This window comes from Cebus imitator, unplaced genomic scaffold (genome assembly GCF_001604975.1).
Source record: "Cebus imitator isolate Cc_AM_T3 unplaced genomic scaffold, Cebus_imitator-1.0 Scaffold289, whole genome shotgun sequence".
In the NCBI taxonomy this organism is placed as follows: domain Eukaryota; kingdom Metazoa; phylum Chordata; class Mammalia; order Primates; family Cebidae; genus Cebus; species Cebus imitator.
In genome coordinates this window covers 2,540,022-2,547,918 of record NW_016107604.1, presented here as the reverse complement: position 1 = coordinate 2,547,918, position 7,897 = coordinate 2,540,022, and the positions used below count along the sequence as shown (strand labels likewise).

At 38.0% G+C, this 7,897-nt stretch overlaps 1 pseudogene; it reads right to left on the bottom strand.

The window, feature by feature from the left end:
- Positions 1–6,607: 6,607 nt before the first annotated feature.
- Positions 6,608–7,675, bottom strand: LOC108285078 (annotated as a pseudogene).
- Between the last annotated feature and the right edge of the window lie 222 nt (positions 7,676–7,897).

Sequence of the window (7,897 nt, the reverse complement as noted above, 5' to 3'; positions counted from 1 at the left end):
AAAAAAAAAAAAAAAAAAAAATTCCTTTCTAGCATTTGTGGATCTGCAAAACTCCCTTGAGTTTAAAGGCTCAAGTTATATTTGACAGCTTTGGTAAGGCAGGTTACAAGAATAAGCTTATGTTATCAGAGTGAGTGACGTATTTATCATATTTCATAGTATATGGATCAACTCAGAATCAGAGCCAGATGGCATGAAGTTTTCCATATGGATGAGGACCAGTATAAGAAACTAGCAAACTTATAAAGTTAAAAATGATCCAGGAGGGACTTAAGTGATATCTACAATATAAATTCTCAAATATGTGAATCCCAAAGAACCACAGCTCTAAAAACATGAGGGAACCATTTCCAGAGAATATTTGCTAGAGAATACCTGCAAAGTAAACACCAGACATAATAGATTTAACAAAGTTCTGACCCACTTACATAACTCAATGGCACAAAATACAGTATTTAACTTGGAATAATGTTCAAAGGCACTTTTGATTTTGTTTAGCACAAATCTGTCTCTAAGGAGAAAAGCACAGATGTCCAACTTATTAGCATAATAGAAGAATTGCTTCAAAATACATACAACATTGATGATTCTTTTAATTCTATTCAGCCTAGCATATTTCAAGTTGGAGTGGAGCCAGAGGATTCTTTGCTAGCATTACATTTTTATTTATTTACATTTTACTTCTTAGAACAAAAATTTTCAAATCTACAAAAGAGTGAAAAGTGTAATGCAATGAATATATATATTTCACCTAGATTCACCAATTATTATTCTACCACCTTCTGTCATTAACGTTGAACTTTGTTAAAAGGAGAAAACAACAAAAAATAAAGATGAATTATGTGGCTATAAAAGCGAATTCTGTGACAATGTGAACAACTCTGGAATATTCTGAAGACAATCATTAGTGATCCACGGAAGGGAAGGGATTTGAGCTTACACATTTTTGTAAAACATTCTGTAAACTGTCAGGTATAAAAAATACAACTTAGGACATGTGCTGGTATCTTCCCCAGCTCTGTATAGATTCATACACAATTAATGATGTAGCACAGTGGGAAACAAATAAAATGTACAACCCCCCCCCCACACACACAATTATTTATTTATACTGTACATTGTCCCACAAGTATTTAAGGTTGTTTTGAAAAGACATGCTGTACAAAAGGATACAAATGAACACTTGAGGGGGTTGGTACAAAGGGAGAAAACCACAGGTAATACTGGGATTGCAGGGAATAAGGTCCTATATAGTTGCAACAATATAGCCACTTGCTTTCTAGTTGCTAAACCAGAGTCCAGAAGATTAAAAAAGCCAAGTTTTTCCCAGGCAACTGGATTGTTTGGAATGCATAAATACAAGAGCAGTTTCTTCTGTGGGTCCTGAAAGAGAGGATACTATGGGAAGCACTGGAGGAAGTTTATGGTAAGATGGAACCATGAGTTTCATTTGGTTTCTTCCAACTTACTTAGGCTCTCTGTCAATGGCCTAGTGCCCAGGTTTCATTTAGTAAAAGCAATTCCTTTACTGAATGGTTATTAGGCACTAAATAAAGCAATCCAAGTCTCTAGTCTGATAATCTTGCAGTCTGACTCTAAGGTAGCATTTAGAAAATCCAGAGAAGATACATAGACTAGGTACGTGAATGGATTGGGTTGGTGACAAAAGGTAGGATAAGATGGAGAGTTCACGAATTAAGTGCGAAGATTTTTCTTGGCAACATTTATTTTATGCCAAATGAGGTTGAAACATTAATATTATGTTGAAACACTCTAACTCTCCAAAAAGGAAGTGTGCAAGAATTGCTACCTTACCCAGTCAGGCAGCATATAATTTCCACTCTCTTCATAACCAGTCAAGTAGAATACTTGATAGGAATGTAGGAAAACCTACCTTACTATTACAATTATTGCATCTATATTTGTATACAATGTCTAAAGGAAAATTTGTATACATTGTCTAAAGGAAAATATGACAACCTTTATTATATCTTGTGACTTTCATTATTAAATATGATGGGACAAAGAGATCTGGTTAACACATTCTTGACAATGGTTACAGAAAGCCAAAGAAACTTCTAATGTACATTGGTTCTCTCCTTTCTGAAATACCCTGCAGTCTGTGGATTTTTTTCATGAAAAGGTTTAGTCTAAAACTATTAGACCTTTACTGAAAATTAGATTTACCACAATCCAAAAGCTTTATTTAAAGTGCACTACCATATCAGTTACCATATACGTTTATTCATTTGATAAATGTTTGTGGAACACCTATTATGGGCTAGTAACTATTCTAGGCCCTGTAAGTCAGTAGTGAATGAAATAGTCAAGAATACCACCGTATATTCAGGTTAAGGAAGAAAAACTGTAGGCAAATACATGTCTGGTGATAAATGCTATGAAGAAAAATAAAATGAAGTAAAAGCGATAGATTGAGATGAGAAATGGGGCCCAGCTCTTTCATATAGCATGATTAAGGAAACGCTTGCCTATAAGACACATTTGAGCAGAGACATTAAGGAAGTGAGGAAGCAAGTCATATAGATATTTGGAAGAAAAGCGATGCAACAGAAGGAACAGTAACTTAAAGGGCTCCTGTGGCAGGAGCAAGCCTGGTCTGTTTGAGGGATAGCAAGGAGGCAATTGTGGCTCGTGCAGAGGGAGTAAAGGGTAGAATGGCATGAGCTGAGATCAGGTGGTATGCAGGGACATGGCCAAGACTTTGATTTTACCCTAAGGGAAACAAGAAGCCATTAAAGGGTTTGAACAAGGGAGTGGTATGATCTGACTTGTGTTTTAAGAGTCATTCTGGCTTCTGCAAGTGTAACACTAGACTGTAGAGGGCAAAGATGGAAGCAGGAAAACCAGTTAAGAGGAACCTGTAACAATCTACATAACAGATGATAGTGGCTTGAACCAGTGTAGTAATAGTAGTGGAAACATTAAAAAGTGGTCAGACTCTGGATACATTTTTAAGATCGATATATAGGATGTTAATTTTATGTAAGGTTTGAAAGATAGGAATCAAGTCAAGTTATTTGGCTTGAGCAACCGAAAGAATGGAGTTATCGTTAAATTACCATGGGGGAAGACTACTGCTGGAGAAGCAGATCTGGGGTTGGGATGTAGATGGAGACATTTTAAATTTGAGGTATATCAATTAGGGTTCCAAAGGGAAACAGATGGTACAGTCAAATTAGGTTAATTTGAGGAAAGGTATAATAATGGAACTATGTATAAATATGCAAAGACAGGAAAAGTGCAAGAGATAGTGCAATAGCCCCAGGCTGAAATATGTTGAACGTTTTACAACCCTAGGCCCGACAGGATGAGGAAACAGACTAGGGCCATGTGGTACTGTGTAAAGGGCTAAGGAAAGGGCTGAAGCCCTTATAAGGAATGCAGACAGTACTCAGCAATGCTGCTGGGACAGAATCAGGAATCAATACTCTAACCTCATCTCTTCCTACTTGTTCTCCTATTGGTGTTTCCCATTGTCTAAATCCAACAGGAAGTCAGAAAACAAATAAGCCCTTTAATGTAACCCAGAGTTGAGCCTTCCACTGCACAGAGCAAAGAGGGGTATAGAATATAGGCAAATGAAAGATATTCAATACATCGAGGAGAAGATATTGAGCTAGTTAATAGACATGTCTTTTCAGGAGAAAGATGACACACTCATTTTAGGAAGATTTTGTAGCCCAGTGCTCTGGGACTGGTTGCATTGATAGGTAACTTTGAGTAGAGGGAGAATGCAGAAATAGTGTCTCTATCAAATACTATCATTGACTCTATAATTACTGATGTTTCTTGCTATGTTAAGAGGTAAGCTATGGGATAATTGGCAGGTAGGCTACATCTCAACATCATCCAGCTGGACTAAAAATGTTTGTGTTCTGTTCAGGAAGCTTCTAATGATACCATCAAAGAAAAATATCTTATTTTGTAAGCCTTTGTGAATTTTTTTTTTTTAGTATACTGACACATTTACAAAATTTCTTTGCCAACAACAAATACAAACATTGATGCTCTATGGGTAGGTGGAATTCATTCAATGCTTTTGCAACACTTCTGGTTATGTTTCTTGGATTTAAAGGAGCGCCATCCAAAACCCTGACTCATTGCTTTTTGTTTTTAAATAAACTGCATTTTTAAAACAGTTTTAGATTTAAAAAAAAAAATAAAGATTGGATAGAGAGTTCTCATAAACCCCGCACACAATTTCTTCTACTATTAACATCTCCCATTACTACAGTACATTTGTCACAATTAACAAGTGAATATTGATATGTTGTTATTAACTGAAGTCCTTGCTTTATTCAGATTTCCTTAGTTATTACCTGTTGTCTTTTTTCTGTTTTACTTTGCCATTCGGGACACCACATTATATTTAATCATCATGTCTCCTTAGGCTTCTGTTGGCTACTATGTTTTTTTCAGACTTTCTGTGTTTTCGATACTCTTCACAGTTTAGCGGAGAATTGGTCAAATATTTTGTAGCATGTATCTTAATTGGGATTTGTCTGATGATTTCATGATTAGACTGGGATTGTCAGATTTTGAGAAGAAGACCTCAACCATAAAGTGTCAATCTCATCATATCATACCAAGTATATATAATTTTATCAACATGATTTATCACTCTTGATATTGACCTGGATCACTTGGCTGAGGTATTGCTATATTTCTCCACTGTACATTTACTCTTTTATTTCCCTTTTTCCATACTGCAACTTTGGAAGGAAGTCAATCAATGTGCACAGCCCACACTGAAGAAGTGGGAAATTATAGCTCCATCTCCTTGAGGGCAGAACATCTACATAATTTATTTGGAATTTTTCTGCACAGATTTGTCTGTTCTTCCACACTTATATATTTATTCAATGATTTGTTTATAACAGTATGGACTCACAGATATTGATCTTGTACTTTGGGTTATAATCCAATACTACTGTATTTCGTTGCTTGAATTGCTCCCATTGTGGCTATTGGGAGCTCTTTCAGTTGGTTCCTGTGTCCTATAACATACATGTGGTTTGATTTTGTTGTTGTTGTTGCTTAGCACTTCCTTGATTTCTGGCACTACACGATGCTTCAGGCTCATCTTGTAAATTTCTTGCCTCAGTCTTAGAATCTGGAATTTCCCCCAAGAAGCCCTGAGTCCTTTTATTGGAGAATAATATTAGAAAACGAGATCAGGGCACCAGGTGAGCTTGTTGCTACTGGGGTGTTGTTGCTCCTAGGTCCTCTCTGCTGATAGAGGGAGGAGAGATAAGTGTGTATACCCATACATATACACATATCTATGAATATTTCTATATGTAACCATACCATATGTATCTCTATACACCTAAATATGAGTTCATACTGTTGTCTCTGACTCTATTACCACATGAATCACTCTAGCCTTCACCTGATACTCATCTATAAACTCTCACTATAGCAGTGAGATACCTGGCTCCAATCATCTCTCATTCATTTACTTAATTGTTCAATTGCAGTATACAGATATAGCAGTACTGGAATTGTTAATTCACATTTACAATTTATCAACAAGAATACAGGCTTCTATACAGTTTCATTGGCCTTTAGTTTTGTAGACTCCATTTATTTCCAAAGTTACTTTGGTCAACACCCTATTCCCTCACTGACTTCACTGATGTCATTTTTTAAAATATTTGTAATACATTTTTTTTTTTTTGAGACAGACTCTTGCTCTGTCACCAGGCTCCAGGCTGGAGTGCAGTGGCACAATCTCAGCTCACTGCAGCCTCCGCCTCCCAGGTTCAAGCAATTCTCCTGCCTCAGCCTCCTGAGTAGCTGGGACTACAGGCAGATGCCACCATGCCAAGCTAATTTTTGTATTTTTAGTAGAAACGGGATTTCACCATGTTGGCCAGGATGGTCTTGATCTCTTGACCTCATGATCCCCCCACCTCAGTCTCCCAAAGTGCTGGGGTTACAGGCGTGAGCCACTGTGCCCAGCCTTTGTAATACATTTTTTAAGAAAAAATGGTTGTTTCATTTGTACTTAAACCAGCCAAAGTAGTACTAATGTCATTATGATGCAGCAAATACAAGACCTCTTTCTACAAATATTAGCACAACCAACAGAATAGGAGTTATAATGAAACGGAGCCAAAAAGGGCTGAGGAAATAAATGAAGTATATTACAGCTTAACCCTTCACCTCAATAGAGTTTTTTTTTTTTTTTTTTAATAAAGCCTCCCATCCCAAAAAATAGGAATATACCTTCATCACCCCAATTTGTACTTTTCTTTTTCTTGAGGTTAGATTCTAAACCCTAAAGATATTCAAACTAGTATTATATCTACTTATCTATATCCAGAGACAGCTTCTATCATGTTATACTTAGCAGCCAAGGTTATTAAAATGTCTTTACTCCAGGAAGATCCAATAGGAAAAAAGAAAGAAACCTCTCTGATTAGGCTCCAACCATACCCCACCCTCCACCAAATTGACTGGATAGGCATAATGGAAACCAGAACACATGGTTTCCAAACAAGAAAAATACTATAAGGGAGGGGAGAAGAATGATTCAGCTAGTGCCCAGACTGAAATTGAGTAATATCAATTTCACTCATCTTCACATAGCTTCAGGTTGCATGTTCGTGGAGTAGTTTAGGAATGAATCCATAGTTTGTGGAGTACCGAAATACCTAGTGGTCTGCTGTATTACATTTTGGCTTTCCCCAGAAGTTTCCAAGGCAACCTCCAAGTCACTGGCAGGAGAATTTGGCTGGAACTGCATATAGGACTGCCAAGATTCCTCTCCATGGTTACAGAAGGAACTGTTCCAGGCCTGATTGTTCCAGGACTGGATGCACCAGGTCTCAGTGTTCCAGGCGTGGTTGCTCCAGGTTGAATTGCTCCAGGTCTGGTTGCTCCACATTGGAAGGTTCCCAGTCGTGTTCACCAGGCATCCCTGGTGGTAAGAAGGGTTAGAGGTTGTTGTAGGTAGGTAAGTGCTGAGGCTCAAGTCACACCATTGCTATTCTTTGGCCAGTTGTTTTTTTTGCCACCTCTTAGATTTCATTCTCTGGTTCTGGAACCAGGTCTTAACCTGTTTGTAGCTAAGGTTCAGGATGTTGGAAAGTTCTTGCATCTGCTGGAGGCTGAGGTATTTCTGTCTCTGAAATCCATCATTGAGTACACACAGCTGGGTGGAAGAGAACACAGTTCTGGTCTTCTGTTTCTTGACCGGGACCTTGTCTTCCTTTTTTGTGGTGTTCTTCTCTGCAGAAGGGTGTTGTTTGCCTTTGGGACTGGTAGAAGAATCATGGCTGTCCTGAATAAGCAGATCCATGGAGGAAGGAAGAGGAGAGATAGTCTCTGTGTGAGGCATCTCAGCAGAAGATGCCTGTTTCTGTTTCTTGACCGGGACCTTGTCTTCCTTCTTTGTGGTGTTCTTCTCTGCAGAAGGGTGTTGTTTGCCTTTGGAACTGGTAGAAGAATCATGGCTGTCCTGAATAAGCAGATCCATGGAGGAAGGAAGAGGAGAGATAGTCTCTGTGTGAGGCATCTTAGCAGAAGATATTTGCAAGGATGGATAGTTTTCTTCAAGCCCACAAGTCATAGGCACAGGTGAAGATTCTTTACAGTTGGATGCTCCATAGCAAGGCAGGCTTTGGGGACAAGCTGGATCCACACTCATGTTATTATTGAGGAATAAGAGGAAAAAAATTAAGAGCTGGACTGTAAAAAAGGCTAAGGCAGCATTAAAACTTTTTCTGGAAGAACTTAGAGAAATATGACCTCCAAAAGTGAAAGTATCAAGAAGTTGGGATGAAGTGAGTCACCTCCACAATAATAGGAGGCAACCAGCTCAATCCAGCCTTTATTTGTAATGCATTTAGATGATTTTGTCACATTCCTC